General features: G+C 49.0%; 1 long non-coding RNA gene across 1 annotated transcript; it reads left to right on the forward strand.

The window, feature by feature from the left end:
• The first annotated feature begins 2718 nt into the window (after positions 1–2718).
• On the forward strand, positions 2719–4559 carry LOC137154562 (uncharacterized). The gene is made up of 3 exons (XR_010920237.1): positions 2719–3137; positions 3489–3684; positions 4315–4559. It is a non-coding gene; the product is annotated as an uncharacterized lncRNA (long non-coding RNA).
• The last annotated feature ends 14413 nt before the right edge of the window (positions 4560–18972 follow it).

The following is an 18972-nucleotide window of genomic DNA, read 5'->3' on the forward strand; positions in this document are numbered from 1 at the left end:
GCTTTCAGAGGAGTATATAGTGGCCTTAGAGCAACCAAGACGCACGTGCTCTGCTAAACCCTGACCTCATTTATACTGGTCCAACCTCACTCCGATTGTATTGGTGTAACTGAGACCAGAATTTGCCCCTTGATGCCCTGGTACCCACTGGGCTTTTTTCTACCATGCACATGTGCACATGCGCAGGTGTCCATACGCAAAGATAAGCAGGGCGTGTACCAGGTCAGCACTGCGGTACATTGGCAGAGCCGGAGGGCAGCGTACACAGGAAAAACGCACAGCGTGTATGAGCCTAAGCAAAGCCATGTCTGGATGGGCAGCAATGGCAGCATTTGTTGCAGAAAAGCATGGCTGTGGGGCTGGAATGGGAGCAGATGCCACAGATTAGGGTGAGCAGATAGCAAGTGTGAAAAATGGAGGCAAGGGGTGGCGGGGAAATAGGCGCCAATGTGAGACAAAGCCCCGAATATGGGGACTGTCCCTATAAAATCGGGACATCTGGTCAGCCAACTGCAGATCAGTACCGAGGTGCTCTGACAGAGCCGTGTGGGCGGAAAGCCGCTTGCATATGGTCTCCTCTCTGTATCCCAAGCTCAGACTTTGCAGGGCCTCATGGGTTGGGTGCAGGATTGGGAATCAGGAAACCTGGGCTATGTTCCTAGCACAGACAGTAAAGGCAGGTTACTTTACTTCTGCCTCCTCCCCTGTCATCAGCCTACTTAGTGTGCCAGCTCCTGTGGGGAGGGACTGTCTGTACAGCACCCAGCACAAGAGGGCCCTGTTCTCTTGGCCTTCTAGCAGCCACTGTTCTACACAGAACCTCTTCCTTACAGCCCTGGGGGCTGAAATCCTTGTGGAACGAAGAGGGAGTCAAACCTGAATCCTCCCCTGAGATGTCATTCCTAGGTGTGTCTGAAGCTAATGATCAAATCCCTGAGTTCTTATCTAGCCCTTGCAGGGAACTGGAGCTGCTTCTAACCAGATCGACTTCTAACCTCTGTGGGAAACCCTTGTCTAAGCATGTGGCTTTCGGTTTGTTGCCCGAAGCTCTGTCACCCTCTGTTTCACAAGGCCAGGTAGAGAAAAGCCATTCCGCAGAGCATGGAATTAAATCCAATCCACCTTCGCTAGACAGAGATTTCTTCACCCTCCTCCTAATACCAAGCCGCCCAGGTCCCTATGCTCCCAGGCTCAAGCATAAAAATTATACTTCACGTACGGTGCCTCCTCTTCTCAAAGCATGCGTGAATTTCGGCTCCCCAAACCCCTGAGTGGTAAGGACTGTTCATGTCCCCATTGTACAGATAGGGAAATGGAGGGGGACAGCCAACCTTTCCAAACCTGGGAGCCAAAAGCCGGGCACCTAAACCCATAGCCTGATTTTTGTCAGAGTTGCTAACCACCCAGCAGCTCCCATGCAACGTGGGTACCGTCTATTTTTTTTTTAAGCTCCTCCTTGTCTTTTGGCTGATGCCAGGCTGGGCAAATGCTCACTGCTTGATGCCCTCTTCTATTATTTTCTAGATTGAATGGCTGGATCGGACCCTGGCTATGTCTTCCTGCTCAAGGTTTGCACCATTGCCTAGTTACCAACACATACACAGGGCTGCCTCCCTACCAGATCCCAGCCCTAGCCTTCAAGGAATGGTAAAGGTGTTCCACCCCTGTTTGCTCAGGGTAGATCTGCACTGCAGGATTGCTGCATGATGCCACCCAGCCCCCCCCCCCAAAGCATACTGCACGCTCATGCTCAGTTGGGGGGAATGGGATAAAGCATGGGCTACACTTTGATCCGCGTGCCTGTCTGCCCTTGGAGGCAGGAAAAGCACAGGTACCTGAGCTCCTGTTTAGCTAGTCCTCCAATGCCATCCCACAATTCCTGGCACCTGTCTGTTCCGGCCCATCTACTACTCGCTTCCTCTTCGCCCTCTTGGATTTTATCATTGTCCTGTCAAAAGACCCATCCCATCCCACCTCATTCAAAGCTCACCATGCCCAGCAGCTGTAAGCTGGAAAGACCTTCTGTCTCCTGGGGTGGAAGGGGAATTAAGTGTCCTTGTCCAATTAATTTAGGTCTTCCCTGCACTGCTGCGAGCTTAACCCTGCCGTGGAGGAAATATCTTGGGGGCCAGGACAACTCTAACATCTAAATTAATTCAGGCTTTGGGATCTCTCTCTGCACGCTGCCCGTGGCACCCACCCACAATTCCCATGGCATCCGCCCCCCTGTTCAACGGGACAATGTCTCCTTTCATAGCCTCAGTGAACTTGGCACTGGACTGACAGCCGTGGCAGCTGATGTCCTCTGCTCTCTGCTCTCTGCTGACCCGGGACAGCCTGGGAAGTCCCACCTCCAATATGTCTTACTCTTGTATCTGGCGAGACCATCTCTAGGGAGAAAAGGAGGGTCCATCCAGTCCTTGTCAACACGGGAGCTTGCAGTGGAGGTGGTTTTGGTGAGTGGACTCCAGAGCTAATTGCAGTTTTTTTCATTGAAACTCTTTGGACTAAAAAAAGGCTTTTGAACCATGGGGTGTCCATCCCACATAGGAGTGGAAGGGGTTAATGGAGGCCAGATGGGCCAATTAACCTAGTAGATTGGAGGCTGAGACAAGAACCCTAATTGGAGGAACAGGTTCACCTGTGCAGGAACAGGCAGGGCCTGTATAAAGCCAGGTAGCTGGCTGCAGGTGGGACCTGCTGCTGGGAAAAGCTGCAGGGAAGCAGGCAGAAATCATTCCATGAGAGGAGGGATTTGGTGGCTGGCAAATCAAGGGGAGAAGCTGATATGTAGGGAGTAGTCCAGGGAGTCAGCAGAAAAGGGTTAGCCTACACAGGGTCTGGCTGCTTCTTAATGGGTCCCTGGGCTGGAACCCAGTGTAGTGGGCAGGCCTGAATTCCCCTGCCCTGGGGAGCGACTAAGGGCACTGGAGACACCAGCCAAACAGCAGGTCTGGAAAGACTGTGAATTCTCCAGATGGGGATGATTTTAGTGACTTGGCTGGAGGGCCGAGGCTGCAGATGTGGGTTTGAGTGGGACAGCAGAGCAAGACAAGCCTGGAGAAGATACCACTGGAGGGAGGATACAAGCTGGGAGAGTTACTCCCTAAGATGGCCAATAGGAAGTGCTGCTTGTGGTGGGTGGACCCTGAGACAGACCAGAACAAAACTTTTTTTGCAGGAAATGTTCATGTTGGGTGAAATTTTCAGGGATATCATCCAAAAAAATTTTCATGGTGAAAATATTTACCAAAATTTGTTTTAGTGAAAATAGTTTTTAAAACCCAAAATCTTCTAGATTATTCAGGTGTTCTGTGACAAAAAAAGTTAACCTCCCCCCACTTCTTTCTTCTTTAGTGTTCCAAGAAAATGGTTAATTTCCCCAAAAAACCCTGTTTTTGTTGTTTTTAAATCTGCTCTATTACTCTTACCCATAGTTCTTAAAGCACTTTGCAAAGGATGTCAGTATCATCATCCCTATTTTACAGATGGGGAAATTGAGGCACAGAGTATGGAAATGACTTGCAGAAGTCACCCAGCAGAGCAACAGCAGAGCCAGGACTAGTACTCGGGTTTCCTGAGTCTCGATCCATGATGCTCTATTGGTTACACCTCTCCATTCTGCCTGGCTCCTCCACTGAGACCCGCAGCTCATTACACAGACTGCTGAACACTCCCCAGATTGTAAGGAACTGCTGTTAATTATTACTAGACACTCTTTTTGGTGGCCCGGCACCCTTGTGATTAGGCACCATTGCATGTATGAAAAAGCAGTTCTGTGATCCATCAAAAAAGAATTACTGTACAGCCTTCTTCTCTCTGGTATCTAAGAACAAATGTTTATTGATTTATCATCTCTGCAACATTCCTGTGTGTGAGGGCAGTATTATTACCTCCATCTTAAAGAGGGGAAACTGAGGCATGGACCAGTTAAGTGACTTGCTCAAGGCAACACTGGAAGTCTGTGTCAGCCGGCTCTGGTGAGAACCAGTCCACTGTTCATTGCACCCAAGACCACTTTTCCTCAGTGAAGGAATCAATTCTTCTCCTATCCTTCAAGATCAATCACTCCCAGTCACTAGGTAGGAACCTGTGCCATATAGCCATCTATCTACCTACATAGCCCCTCTTCACAAACCCTCCTGTGCAATTAAAAAATATTATTCACATTCTACCGATGGGGAAACTGAGGCATGAAAAGAGTTGCACAAGGTCACACAGGCAGTCTGGAGCAAAGCAGGATATAGAAGCCAGATCTCCTGTGTGCCCGCACAGTGCTCAAATCACAAAATTATCCTTCCTTTCTTGCAACAGATGCTACGTGTGCCAGCAAGTCTCCCAGGCTCAGCCAGTCTCCCATGGAGGCCTGTGGAAAACACCCCTTCCTGCGCCACTGCTGTTTGTTGGTATTTAAGGCATCGCTCCATTTCAGTGCTAGCCTGGGTGCTGTGCGTTTGTTTATCTAGCAACAGAAGGCATCCTCCACGGGGAGAGCAACCTCTCCCCCAGCCCTCCCCATGCACAGTTGCTCTCATACCCTGCTTAATGCTGCGTGGCGAGAACAGTCGTGTAATTATGAGACATAACCAAATAGAGAAGCCACGAAGCATCATGCCCTCGGGTTACCTTCCGAGGGAAGCCAGGCCCGCACTGCCAGGGAGCAAGGGGGCTGATGCGCTACACGGTGAGACCAGCTTGTCTCACTCCCAGCCAAGTGAGGAATCTTAAAGGGACAAGATAGGTTTTGTAGCTTGATGACGAAGCTATGGCACAAGCTGTTTCTAATTGCATTTGCATGGAGCATTCTGTGAGGCCTGGGCTGTTACTACACCCAGTATCTAGACTGGGCACGTTCTCTCCCGTCTCTTATCCAACCTCCTCCAGAAAGTAAGCTCCAGGTTTGTGCAGGCGGAGTGACTCCCTAGCATCGCTGAGGAGAGCTGTTCGGGAATTCTTCCCTGGGTCAGCTTGCCAAGGAAAAATGTTGGTTTTATCAAAATCAAAACGCTTTTAAAAAAAAGTGTAGCTCTTAAGGAAGTTTTGGCTGGGGGGAGGAAAAATCCTCCCCCAATGAAACCTTTTTGGTGATGTCAGAAATCTCCTTCTGACCTTTTTTTGGAACAAAACGCTTTAACTTCTTTTGATTCCGGCTGGCTTTTTGGAACCAAAGTGATTTTGAATTGTTTTTAATCAAGTTTAGAAGGTCAAATGCAAAATGAAACACTTTCAACACGTTTCTCGTGGAGAAAAAGAATGAACTGAAACTGATTTGGAATTTTGTTTTTGCAGGAAAGGATGAAATGTTTTGGTTTCATTCTGCTTCACTCCAGTCCCTGGCTGGCTTTAGTGCCAAGAGCCCTAAGCTACTCCAAACAGCCTTAGGGGGAGGGAGGGGGGGCTAGGCTCGGCTCGCCAAGCTTTTATGAGGTGCTCATGGCCTGGCATCATCAGGTCCTGAGCTGCTACTCTTCTTCTTCCAAGCACTTTGCAGAATCACAGCCCACAGGCCAAATTCCAGCCCTACCACTTGTTCTTCCAGTGCAGAATTTAGCCTTCCCAAAGCTGCTTGAAGATTTAGCCTTTTTCTTTTGTCCAAAAAAAGACATCAAAAGCATCTGTTTTTCAATCACCCAAACCAGAAAAAAAACTGGTTAAAACATTTGTTTTGTGTAGAGTAATTCAGTTTTAGAAAACCAAAAACTTTTACCACAAATGGGGGGAGGGGATGGGGTTTGACTTTTTTTAATCCAAAAATCAGACCAATTAAATATCTTCCTTGAGCTTTTTCTTCTCTTTCAAAACGACTTTTTTTTGTTGTCAAAGACAGATTTGGATGAGAATTTTAACCAGCTCTAAGCCCCACGCTATACAAGGCTCATTTTACGCCCTCCCCCTCCCCTTCTGCCAGGCAGCCCTTTCTGAACTGGTCTATAAAGTCTCCTCTGAGGTAATGACTAAAGGGGGAAATGCATTGTAGGGGACAGGAGAATGGGGAGGATCCTGGTCTTTATAAACAAGCATCCTTTGCCCCCAGATGCATAATCCTGATTCCAGGCAGATTGACATTGAGCCTCATAAACAGAACTGGGTCTGATCTGTACCGAGATCTTCTCCCTGGCTTACAAAAACATCCCATTCCATTGGCTAGCTAACGATACGGAACCACCCCCCGTAGAAAAATAATTAGAGGGTGGTAGGTGAAACTCCATAACACACTTGAACTGCTATGAAATTGGCCTTTGTTTGATTGGAACCCTCCAATATGCAGCAAGATGCGCACTAGGCCAAATTCATCCCTGGTATAAGCCCATTGATATCAACGCACTGCATGAACGCTGAGCTTGTTCCTGTATCTTTAATGCTGTACTGTGCAGTGCAGAAATGGCGTGTCAGTAGGGAAGATATATATATGTCCGTTGGCTAAGAAGGGCACTGGTGGGAAAGCAAATGTCGTGCGGCGAGGTAATTGTGCATTTTGGGGGGTTAGATATAGGGGTGAACAGAATAGTTGGCCACGCATGCATTTTTATCAGACTAAGACCATTCCTTGCTCAGTTATTTTCAGACAGCATTGCTATAGTGCCCTAAATATTCAGATCTCTTCACAGAACATAAAACCTCCGGCCCGGATCCACAGAGGTGTTTAAGCACCGAACACCCATTGAAATCAGGAGGGTTTTTTTGAGAATCTGGGGCTCTGAGCTTGTTTCTCAGTTGCCCCACACCCTGTGTGGTCATGCTGACCTGTGGAAAGTGAGTCCGGCATGTGGTAGATCAGAATGGCAATGACTGATACTCCCTTTGCAGGGGTGCAAATGCTGGCACAAACTGCAGGTCCCATCTTCTCTGCACCAAAGATCCCACTCTAAATCCATCTGGACTTTGTCAGGCAGTTCCATGCTGCATCATAAGGGGTATAGCGGCGGGTGGGGGAGGTGCAGCTGGAGCGGTTTGCCCTCCTGCTGACTTCTTTGGCACAAGTTATGTGGCATGTTGGGTGGAACTGGAGGAAGAAGGTCAGCTGGGCTGCTTGAAAATTTTCCATCAAACCCACTTTTCAACAGAAAATTGGGATTCTGGCATAACTACATTTTTCCCGGAAAGTCTCTGCTTTGTGCAGAAAATGTTTGTTGGAAAAACCAACCACCCAAACTTCGAAATACGACCATTTGGCAACGCTGCCATGTTGCCTCATGGGAACTGCAGTTCAGCAGCTTTGTGTCTCCACTCCCCTCTCTGGGCTGTGCTCTCCAGTCATGCACCAGGGCCAGAGACCCCCATGATCAAACAGCTGAGTGAGTTTGAAGGAGCAGCCTATTTTTTGTGTGGCATGAGGGGCTCTGGAATCCAAGTCAGGGCCACAAACTCTAGTACCTTAGAGCCTGTCTACACTCGAAACACTACAGCAGCCCAGGTCTTCTCATCAGTTAAACCACTTCCCCAAAAGGCAGTAGCTAGATTGACAGACGAATTCTTCTATCTAACTAGCGCTGTCTACACTTGGGGGTTAGGTTGTCTTAACTGCGTCACTTCAGGTTGTGGATTTTTCACGCTCCGGAGTGATGTAGCTGGGTCAGCTTAACTTTTGGGTATAGCCCTGACCTTAGCATGTAACACTGGCCTCTCCCCCGATCAGTAAAGATCTTTCCCGCAACTCCGCCTACGTTGCTTACTGCTAACAACGCAGGTTATGCATGATGCCTTTACCCCCTCCAGAATAACTATTTGACAAGCCAAACCCCTGGTGCCCTTCCCTCCTTGTAGACACGTAGTTGTGTCTGGAGTCTATCATATAGGAGGCTATGATATGTCCTAATGTGAAGTGGGCAGAAATAGCAGAGAAATCCCATTGGCAACACTGGAAAAACCGATCAGCGGCTGTTCTGTGTTTAAATTCATATTTTGTTTAAAATGCAACAGCCATACCGGGCCCTTGCTCTGGGCCCGCGCCCGAGGGCATGTTAGCGATAGATAGTATTACCATGAATAAAATAGAGCATGTGTACAAATCCCTCCGCCGGCAGGGGGAGCAGCCACTTAATTGGATTTGACGGTCTCAAAGCACAATCAAGTTATTGCTCTTTCCTTTTATTGGCTGCATATCCAGTCCGGTGTGGACGGAGCCGACTTGCAGTGTTACGGCTGCAGGTTCAGAGGCTGTTCAATTAAGCAGTTCAGGGAATTAAGCATTCACTGTGAGTCGCTTCTACTCACTACCGGAAATGGCTTGTTGCAAAAACCCCCAAATTGTCTGTTGGCTCGAGCCCTTTCTTTCCTGTCTGCAAACTGCCAGCGTGCAGGCTGTGACTGTTGTGTGCTTGTTCGGTGTGTTCAGCTATTGGATGAATATTGGGTTTGATTCCAGGCTGCGCCCACAGCAGATACAGCACAAGATGGGTGGGTTCTGAGTTACTACAGAGCATTCTTTCTTGGGTGTCCGGCTGGTGAGTTTTGCCCAGGGTTTAGCTGATCCACCATATTTTGGGTCAGGAAGGAATTTTCTCCCAGGGCAGATTGGCAAAGGCTCTGGGGGTTTGTCTCCTTTCTCTATAGCATGGGACACGGCTCACGGCTGGTGGATTCTCTGTACCTTGAAGTCTTTAAACCATGATTTGGGGACTTTACGAACTCGGTCATCGGTTAGAGGTTTATGACAGGAGTGGGTGGGCGAGGTTCTGTGGCCTGTGCTGTGCAGGAGGTCAGACTAGATGAGCTTATTGGTCCCTTCTGACCTTAGAGTCTGAGTCTATAAGGTGCAGCCATGCAAGAGGCGGACAAAGGTGGCTGCACGTTGCCTGTGAATCCTCCAGATGCTGGGCTGCTTCGGGGGCTCTCAAATCACCCGTGTTGTAAATTGTATCCCTGGGACTGCTCTTCCGCCTACCTATGCTCAGCAGTGCAGGCAGGGATCCTTGGAGCACCATTGGCCCGTCCTCCCCACCACCCCCTTCCCTCAGTGCCTAGCCACACCCCCTGTCCTGAGGCTCCTGATGTGGGGTAATGTAAGGCAGCATGGAGCAGCCCTGTGTCATGCCTGCTCTGCGACGTTGCACACGGACCTGCTGTGATGGGCAGCAGAATCTGTCCCACTTGGTGCGAATGCCGTTTATTTGTGACTTTAGACCCCTGTGCTGGCTATTTAATATCTGCTTTTCACACTGTGTTGGTCACCTGTGTCATATGGCATTGCAGCCGTTCACTGACCAGGTGCCCTGCGCTTTATAAGCAGGAGGAGTTGCTATTGTTTCTCTGTTCTTACAGTCCCTTAACACTTGTAGGCGTTCAGCCAACCCCTCGAGACCATAAAAAGGGCTTTTGGAAATGGCTCTGAGAGCCTTTCCGGTGCGGGAGTGTGTCCTCCCCCTGGGACGTGCGGTGCTTTCGTTCAGCACAAATAGTTTTTTGACTGGAATCTCACTCCCCTGAGTGCTTGTGAGTGACAAGGGGCTGTGAAGCCAGCCAGGGAACCAGCCTGCCTTCTCTGCAAGAAGAGTTGTGGATACTTTTTTCTACTTGTGGCTGTCTTCACTGCAACAAAAGGTGTATTTGTGCATCAAGATAGCGCTTGGTATAAAACGCTAGTGGAGACACGGCCCAGGGAGTTTACCTTGAATCAGCTCCCAAGGTCAAACGTCCACCTGGCGTGTACCTCCACGGGCTCCATTGAACAAAACGCTACAGTGGCTTGTCTCTACTCCTAATGTAACACCTATTTCTGCAGCAGGGGCATAGCCCATAATCTCTCACCACTCCGATTCCTTAGGGGAGGGAGTTGGTGATGTAGGTGGCAGAGCAATATCTCGCTGTGTCCCTTCACATCGTTAAACAGGGTCTAACCCTAGCCTGTGGCACTCCGTGGAGTAGGAGTGTGAGGATCCAGACCGGGATGGTTTGTGATTCTGTAGCTATGTACTTTCTTTTTCTTGCGATTGGTCGTTTCTTCACAGGAAGGCCCCGGGCTTCTGCAGCAGATCAGACATCGGATGTATTGGCCACCGTGTTTGGGGACTGGGAGCCTCGGGGGGGTGGGGAGTCCGGATTGAGATGCCTTGGCAGAGTCGGGGGGTTGAAGGGTGCACCACGCCCATCCCCCTTGTACCGGTGCTGGCAGCACCCCACTTTCAAGAGGCCTATAAAAATAATCAGCACGCTTGTCTAACCATTTGGCAAGCAGAACATCCTGCCAGTGACCTGAGTGAATCCAGAACTGAGACCTCAGTGTTGGCAAATCCATCTCTGCACAGAGCTCCTCGGTGTTCCCGTCGCTGCCTCACCGGTTGGCTCCCAGAGCTTTCCATTTAGAAGCCATGCCCAGGCACCCCTCGAGCCCCAGATATTCAGGTCTGCTAAAATATCCAGAGAGGCTCCCGAGTGCCCAGGGTTCCCCCTGTCTTCATTTCAATAGCTGGGCTCGAAACACTGAGCGAGTTTTTTTTAACAGCCCCTCCCCTCTCTGCTGTCAGGTGGAAGACATAGAGCAATCACAGCTCTGTGCTGCAAATATTAATTATCTACTAACTACTCTCCAGGCAGCCATTAGATCTCAGCTTGCTGACAGCTGTTCTCTCAAACCAACCCAAGGAATCTACTGGAGTGGGAGGGGAAACGGCCAGAGTTATAGCAGGGGTGTAATCAAAGAAATGGGGATACGGGGAGGGGGGAATATATTTTCCAAGAAGCTACAGCAGTGGCTATTGAGTTTCAATAGAAGCGGAGTACATAACTCCCCTGAGCTCCTTTGGAAACCCCCTCCTATATAATTAGACAGTAGAACTGGTTGGGAATTATTATTTCTTCCCCACGAAAACTGTGGGTTTTCATCAGAACTCCAACCGGGGACGGGAGAACCTTTTTTTGACAAAAAACCCATTTTTTTTTTTGATCAAAATGATTTTGTTTTTGTGAAACGCTGAATTTTGTCACAAGTCTTGTTTATGCCTCCCCTTCCCCCCGAATGGGTTGACAGAAAAAATTTCAGTCGGCTCTCCTTAACCATGCTACTTTATAGCAAATACTGCTACCTCCACTTCATCTTCCTTGGGCTCGTGCAGCCGCCGAGCCTTATGACGTGAACCCTTTCGATAGGCCGGGTGTGCCGTTGTTCTTAGCCTCTCTTCCAGCTGTGGGTGGGCGGCAGCTGGTGTAACTGCACTAGAGCAAACTCATAGCACCGCCTAGGAAATTGGGCCAGTGGCTGGGATGTTAGCCTAGCATGAGGTGGTCTGAGTTCAAGACACTTGGACTGTGTGTGACCTTGGACAAGTCTGTGTCTCAGTTACCCAGTTGTAAAACGGGGGTACTAGCACTGCCACACCTCCCAGGGGTGTTGTAAGTTGCTCAGGTACTATGGGAATGGAGATCTTGAGCTAGAGAGTAAGAGAGGGAGACAAAAGGGCTGATTTCAAGCCCTCTGCGAACTCGCCAGACAAGAATTGCATCTGTCGTTACCAGTGCTTGAGACTTGCTGTACCTGACCATTGGTGACTGATCCCTGTGGTAAACTAAGCCACGGACTCATGCCCTGCCTTTTTCCATCCCCTGAAGCATTCCTGCCACAGAGAATTCCTGTAGCCCCAAGAGGGACTTGCTAGCCAATGGCTCTGCACAACACTGGCTGCTGTGTGGCCATCTCTTCTTTATATCTGCCTAGCAAAAGGCCGAGAGGGAGAGGATAGCAATAAGTAGTTAGGCCTACCTAATTCATGTATTTATCTGACTATGTAGATATAAATCTCTCTGAGAGAACATTTAGACGTTCCATATTTGAGCTGGCTGTCATTTAAATTACTGCTCTACCTCCCCTCAACGCGTAGCCCCTCACTACTGTGGTTTTAATGCTCAGGGCTTAATTGCAACTGTGACAACCTTCCCCTCCAAGCTCCTGGAAATTAGCCCGGCTCTCCTGCCCACTTATTATCAAACCCTCCGTGTGGCGTGTGCTTTTTCCCAGCCCAGGGGCTGCCCCACAGCTCAGCCTGGCCGAAAGGGGACGCCTCCTGGCGGAGGAGGTCAGGTGTGCGCGTGCACGTGTGGAGAGGACGGGCGGCGAGGCCGTCCCAATCCCAGTGGAATTGAAGGGGTGGGTCTGGCAGGCTCTCTGCAGGCTGAGTGCTCCCTGGAGAACTCGCACGCATCCCCTCTCAGGAGTGGGTGGGCGAATGTGTGTGTGAAGTGGGCACCTAAGAAGCGGGTGAGCAGCTTATCCCGAAGCAGAAAGGCTGAAATCTTCCAGCTCTTTCCCTACCCTCCATTAGGGGAGGCTAATGTTTCATTGCCCTCTCCTACTTCCCTGCTTAAATATGCTGTTATCATCACAAGGCAGGCAAAGGCCCATCCCCACAGGCAGCACCAATGTTCTGGCCACTCACCCCTCCCCGACAGAGAGGCAAACGAGATGGAGAAAAGAGCAAGAAATATGATGGAGGGGCTGGCCCAGAAGGGAAAAGCAAAATAACTCAGCTAGTAAAATTTGGCCCTCTGGGGCCCAACCCAGCTCCTGCAGTAGTCAATGGAGCATCTCTTGTGTTGACTTCAGTGGCAGCTGGATTGAGCCCAGGACAACCCTTTGGAAATACAGCCAGCGGGTACCAAGAGGCATGTTAAGGAGTCACAGGTGGAGTCCAGTAAAGGAAAACCTAGGCAGGAGACCAATAAAATTTCCCAGCAGCAAGGACAGTTCCACTGACATTGAGATTCCACCTGTCTAAAAGTGGAAGCCTGATTGTGCGGGGGCATTTAAAACTGGATTAGAGAAGCCCTGGAGAGCCTCTAGGGACCCGTCCTTCCAAGGCAGCGGGATCCGTCGGTGGATGTGGGGAAATACACGCACACCGCACACAAGTTGTCTCTAGCTGGTGTTTCTCTGGGCACAAATGATGGGTAAATATATAAGCCTGCCAGTGAAGGGTGAGGCCAGCCTGCACCGCATGGGTCTGTAGCTCGATGCAGACCTCACACTGAGCGTTCAGGGTTGGTCACCAGAGATGGAAATGACCTGGAAGGTGACCCAAGTCCAGCCTCCCAGCACCACTGCAGGAGTGTTCCCTACAGTACACGGCACCCAATTGCCGCCTCCCAAGGACGTTCTCGGCTGACGCCGCTCTGCACAGCATCCCCACTTGGAACTTCAGTGTAGCCACAGCACAGAAGTCCCAGCTCTAAAAAGCACATGCCATGCCAACACCGAGGCGAAAGGCAAATCCTCGCTACTTGTGTTGCAAGGGTGAGATGCAGAGGACCTAGGAAGCCCACAGTGCAATTCACATCCCATCCAGTGTAGGCCAGTGGCAAACGTAGCCACTAGTGAGTTGATGACAGCATTGTTTAGTGCTTTACCCAGCCTCCCCTCACGTGATCTGTTGTGAGTTGGCCAGTTCAATCTTCAGGAACTCAGTGGGGTTTTAACCCCATCATTCCTTTATCTCCGTTCCTACACAGAGCCGGGGCTGCCTGAAAATGGATCCTCTGCTCTCCACGAGACTCTCCTTGCACTCCTATTACATTCTTGCTCTTTTCTTCTGCAAGGATCCCAGGAATTTGAAGCCATTGAAGTTTGCAAATGTTCAGCAAAAGGGAGACCCCCAAACCGTACTCAAGCAGAGTTTCCTACAACCAGGCAAGGCAGAAAGCAGACACCCTTCACGAAGACCATTCTCTAAGAACCTGCTGCTATAATTTCTCTGGGAAGCCTTCAGGTCCGATGGTGGTGGACACTAACCAAAAACCTAGGATAAGCAGATGATGATTTATATTACGCTGGTAGCTACAAGCACCAGCCAATACAGGGGTTCATTTCTGCTAGGAGTAAATACAAAAATGCTGCCTAGAAGAGCTTACAATCTATCTAGACGAGACAAATGAAGTATTATCACCCCCATTTTGCAGAGGGGGAGCTAAGGCACAGAGATCGAGGGACAGATTTTAAAGGTATTTAGGGACCTAAAGATTCTGGTAAGTGCCTAGGTGTCTTTGAAAATCCCTTTAAGCACCTAACTCTGGGAGTTAAGCACCAATGTCTAAGTGGAGTGGCAGAGCCAGGCCTTGAATGCAGGACTCTTGGCTTCCAAGCCAGTGCCTTTCTCCCAAGATGGTCGAAAGCACTAGAAAAAGCCTGAACAACGAGACTCCTGTAGCACCTTAAAGACTAACACATTTCTGCGGGCATAAGATTTCGTGGGCTGCAACCCACTTCGTCAGATGCAAACCTGGAAGAGCCAAGTGTGCTGGAAAAGGGACATTCATCAAGGCCACCGACTTGGAAGCAAAACAGAGGGTGGGTGAGAGGGGAGGCAAGTTGTGCAGCAGGGTGTGGGCAAGGGGGGGGAGCAGAACTTAAGGGAGTGCACTGCAGTCCCTGGCCGTGAATGGCCCGTCAATAATTGGCAACCTCTGTTCTCCTGCCCTTTTCTGGTCCTTGTTGTTTAATTGCACTGGCTAGCAGTTCATGAGCAAAGCTGCTCAGGAGTCTTATCTTTGCTTTCACCATTTTTCTTTCTGGGAAATGAAGTTAAAAATCCCTTCACAGCAGCTCCAGCGTGCGTGCAAAAAAAAAAAAAAATTAGTCCCATATCACTATTTAACATGCACTGCTAAAAACTAGATAAACACGGGCCGTCACTTGGAGATTAGCTCCTCACATGACTAAATGATTTATTTAGAAGATTCCTTCTCTTCTCTCCCCCCCTCCCGCTTTTGCCTTGGCTAAGAACATATTAATCAGAAATTAAAGCAGAGAGAGTGAAGGATGGAAAACTGAATGACAAAGAGGAAATGCAGAAAGAGAGACCGAACCTATGGGCAAAGAATGAGGGATGGAGAAAGAGGTGTAAAGCAAGAAAGGTGTGTGGGGGAGGGTGGGGGGGAATGAATGCAGAGAAAAATAAGAGGGGAGGATGGAAAATGGAGAAAAGGAGTGTAAAAAGAAGGGAGGGGGGGAAATAGAAAGACAAAAAGAGCTGAATTTGCAGAGAGGGGAAACCAGATAAGGGAAGAAAAAAGCAAAGCAGGATGTTGAAAGAAACCAGAGTGGGAGGGGAATAAATAAAAGGTGAAGAGGGGAAGAAATGAAAGAGTGAAAATGTAAGACCGATAGAGAGAGAGAGAGAGCCTTAATTGTGTGAAACAGGAATTCGTAGGCTAAGCCTGCTCCCTGGGGGACTGCTGTCCCTTTAATGATTAGAGTGTTTATCTGGCTGGTATTACAGGCAAGTTCCAAAGGGGTACGGAAGCTGACTGGCTTCCCCCTCTAAGCCTTCCTACTGGGACAGGGAACGGGAATTTCCACTGCCCCCTACCCCTGCTTTCACACTCCAGGTGTTGATGATAACGGCAAACCAGCCTGCTTAGTCTGGTTGCATCTTTTCTGCCTCCCTGGTCAGGCGTGAATGAACTGGGGAGGGGAGAGGGGTAATTCTCACCAGGGATTTTCAATACTGGGATAAAGGGAGAAACAACCCTGCTAGGATTAAAGGGGAGGGGTCTCCGCTGGGATAGGTGCTGTGCAGTGTCCCTTTTCTTTTATCCGTATAGATAACCAGGCCTCGAGGCTGAGGCCTACAACGATAAGGAGATTAGGGGGATTGGCTCATTTGTTGTAGGATCCTCCAGCAGGGATATTCTACTCTCTATAGACCAACCAGAAGGTTATCTAAATAGGCTAGACTTGAACTAACCTAGAGCGATTCCCCTGTGGGACATTACTGGGACAAAGGGGAGAGAGGCAGGAGCGGGAAAGATGGGTAACCATGATTATTTCATTATGTCAGGCTTTAACAAACCCAGCCGAGCCGGCCCTGGCCGGGGGGAAAATTAGCCGTTCCAAGTGAGATGAAATTTCTAACTGACCATTCGTCTATATGCAGGTAAACTGCAATGACCTAAATTATGCCCATTTCAGCTAACCCCTCAGGCTAAAATTGGTATAGAAATGAATTCGGTTTATCAGAAATGCTGGGGGTTTGACTTTTTGGATTTCTCTGGACATTTAGGGGGTGATTTTTTTTTTCAAAAGCACAACGGATGCTTAGACACCCAGCTCCCCATGAAAGTCAATTGGAGCTGGGAATCTAATGCCTATTTTTGCCTATGCAAATCCCTCCCTTACAGATTTGGATCTAGCTATTTCTCTCTGCTGTTTATCTCTAAGGTCCAATATACCTTTAAGGTTCAATATCTAAACCTAGAAAGATATTGGGAGTCCCTGATGAACTAGAATTCCAGCCATTCGGTGATACATGCAGCCTCCTTTTCCAGCCCAGGCAGGTCTTGACAGTCTGAGCATTTCAGACCATGACACCCTGAGCTGTCTTTACTACTTTAGATTTAAACAATATCAAACATTTGAAAAATGCCCAGAACAATGTATCAGCTGTGATGTTTCTCACTGTGAGGTCTGTATGTGGTAACTAAAGCAGCCTGTCTTTCGAGGCAGAGGGGTGGAAAAACAGCATCAACCAAAGGTGGTCTCTAAAATGGGTTTTCCAGTAGCTCTGTTCCGTAATGCGGCATCAGCATAATACAAGATGGAGTGTGTTATATTGTTGCAGTAGCCCTGGGAGCCCACTGTGCTATGCACTGTACAGAACCAGCTCTAACAATGTCTATTTCTTATATAGCGCTTTTCATCAATAGAGCTCAAAGCGCTTCACAGTCTTAGTGTGGGTACCCTCAAAACAGTCCTGAGCGGTTGGGAAGCATTATTATCCACATTGCACGGATGGGGAACTGAGGCACGGAGGCTACGCAACTCGCACAAGGTCACACAGGAAGACCATGCAGAGCATGGGAACTAACCTAGGTCTTTCATGCCTTAAGCCAGGCTCCTAACCACTGGACCATCCTGCCCCAGGGAGTTCACAGTCTAAGACCAGAGATGTCTGCTGAATACAGACAGCTGGAGGAGTGCAAGGAAGACCATACTGGCGAGCAAGATAAGCAGTAGCCTTGGTACAGAAGCTATCTAACCATTGTTTCCCTGGAACTCAGTTCACGTCTGCGAATAATTCAGCCATTCCAATTTCATGCCAAGTAACTCTTTATACCACCACATGCCGCTATGTCCCTGTCCCATTATATCCAGATTTTTCAAAAGAGTTGAGCAGCCCCCATCGGCTCTCGTTGTGTGCGGTGGAGCTGCCGGGCACTTTGGGGGGGGGGGGGTGCAGAAACCCTCGCACATAGAGAAAGACGCTGCTTTTGATCTTCAACTCTCAGAACATGGGGCCCTGAGCAAATCTGGAAACCCAGTCTCTTTGGGTGTCTCAGTGCGGCTGTGCTCTTTTGAAAGTCCAGCCACTTGTTGAGGTGGCTAAATGGGAGCTCATTTTCTTAGGAAGATAGGACATAGGACCAGAAGGGACCTCTTGCATCAAGTCCAGTCTCCTATCCTATCCTATCACCCCATTCATAAACTTACCATGCTCTGTTTTCAAACTAGCTGGGTTGTTTGCCCCGCACTCTCCTACGGGGGAGGGAGGGCTATTCTAGAACCTCCCCCCTCTGATGATTCAAATGTTCCTCTCATTTCTGGCCTCAGTTTATTCATTTTGTTTGAAAATCTGGCCCTTTTTTTCCACCTAAGGAAAGACGTGGTATTAAAAAAGCCATTCAGCCCATTTTTGGAAGTAGTGTCTCCCTCTGTTCCATGATTTTAGGAAGGGATTTTCAAAGGGACTTAATGGAGTTAGAGACTCGATTCCTATTGAAATTCACTGGGTCGGGCACCTGATTCCCTTAAGGTCTTGTGAATATCCCATCATTTTGAAAGTCAAACCCTCTGATCTTCTCATGGTCATTCAAAGCAATTTGGCGCCACCAAGATGACTTCATTTTGAAATCCACATTTCCTAGATCTTTCAGGGGAAAGTTTTTCTTCAAATGCTTTCTTGCTCCCTGTTGATATCCATGGCACATGGGGTCACAAGGATCAGTAGGAGTGTGGGCAACATTCCAAAACCACCCCAGCCAGGAGTGTGGACATGCTCTGGCTCAGGGGAGTCCCGGGATTAGAATAACATCAGCAGAGCTGTGGGTGAGAAATGTACAGTGCAGACAGGTGCTCTTTACCTGTCTCTGTCCCGTGATATGGGGAATATTGAGTAGAAGTACAGAGGTGGTGGTGTCACTGGAGATGACATCGGTGAGACGGCTGCTGGAATATTGTGTCCATTTTTGGTGCCCGCACATCAGAAAGATTGCTGACAAATTACTTCAGCCAAGAGGTACAAGTTTGATTGCAGGTCGGGAAAACCTGCCTTTCAGAGAGAGACCCAAGCTTATTTCGTTTATCCAAGGGAGTTAGTGGCGATTTGATCATGGTCTATCATTGCCTACACAAGGAGGAGATTTCTGATAGTACAGGGCTCTTTAATTTAGGAGACAAAGGCAGAAGAAGAGGCAGTGGCTGGAAGCTGAAACTAGACCAAACAAGGTGCCCATTTTTAACAATGAGAGTAATTAACCTACGGAACAACTTCCCTGGGGCCCTGGCAGTCTGCAAATCACGATGAAATGTCTTCATAAAAGAGATGCTCTAGCTCAGAGGTCCTCAAACTCCTTTTGATAGGACCCCCTTGGAAAGTATTTCAGGCTGGGATAGCCCCTGCAATACCACACTCCACTTACTTCTGCGCTGTTGCTGGCAGTGGCGCTGCCTTCAGAGGAGGGCACATGGCCAGCAGCCGCTGCTCTCACGATCCCCCTGCAATAGTCTTGGGTCAGGCCCCCCGGTTTGAGAAACGCTGCTCTAGCTCAACCAGAAGTGCCGGGGTTGATTCAGGGATCATGGGGTGATGTGCGTTTGCCTGTGCGATGCAGGTCAGAACAGCGGGGCGGCATGCTCCCTTCTGGCCTTACAGTCTAGGAATGTTGCTTCCTTTGCTTTCGCAAGCTCTAAAATTCACCTGCCAGATCCAGATCATGTTGGTGGCTGATGCAGAGGCAGAGTCTGTCTTCATGGGCAGAGGGGCCATCAGG

The sequence above is a fragment of the Emydura macquarii genome, unplaced genomic scaffold, assembly GCF_026122565.2.
Source record: "Emydura macquarii macquarii isolate MOO-44397 ecotype Brisbane River unplaced genomic scaffold, CSIRO-AGI_Emac_v2 contig_1254, whole genome shotgun sequence".
In the NCBI taxonomy this organism is placed as follows: Eukaryota; Metazoa; Chordata; order Testudines; family Chelidae; genus Emydura; species Emydura macquarii.